The 485-nt window shown below is 59.0% G+C and overlaps 1 protein-coding gene across 1 annotated transcript in view; it reads right to left on the reverse strand.

Annotated features, from left to right (window-relative positions):
• The window catches only part of NDRG1 (N-myc downstream regulated 1), a 43,869-nt gene extending 43,588 nt beyond the window's left edge, over positions 1-281 (reverse strand). Inside the window, exon 1 of the mRNA XM_035317094.1 lies at positions 203-281. The gene's annotated coding sequence lies outside the window, so the exon portion shown is untranslated. The remainder of the gene's footprint in view (positions 1-202) is intronic.
• Positions 282-485: the final 204 nt, after the last annotated feature.

Consider the following 485-nt stretch of genomic DNA (forward strand, 5'->3'; position numbering starts at 1 on the left):
AGAAAGAAGAAAGGAAAACGAGAAAGACAGAAAAAGAAAATGATATAATGGAAAAAGAGAAAGGAAAATAAAAAGATGATAGAAAATGAGAAAGAAAAAGAGAAAGAAAAAGGGTGAGTGAGTGAGTCAGTGGATAGATAGATAGATAGATAGATAGATAGATAGATAGATAGATAGATAGATAGATACTCGCGGTACTTGCCGCAACTGCTGCTCTCCGTGCGCTGCCGCCGCCGCGCTCCAACCGCTGCTGCCTGCGCCTCCGGGTCGGATTTATAGCCCGCGCCCCGCCCGCCGGGCGGCGCTGCCCGCCGCCAACGCCGCCGCCGCCTCCCCGCCGGGAGCACGGGGCGGGCCGCCACCCGATCCGCCGCTCCGCCCGGCCCGGCGCCCCAGGGCTCCCCCCGCCGCCAGCCGATGCCTGCAGCGGTTATAGCCCGCAAGCCTCTTCCGCGCAGAGTCTCGGTCTGTCAGCAGGCCGCCTG

This window comes from Oxyura jamaicensis, chromosome 2 (assembly GCF_011077185.1).
Source record: "Oxyura jamaicensis isolate SHBP4307 breed ruddy duck chromosome 2, BPBGC_Ojam_1.0, whole genome shotgun sequence".
Lineage (NCBI taxonomy): Eukaryota > Metazoa > Chordata > Aves > Anseriformes > Anatidae > Oxyura > Oxyura jamaicensis.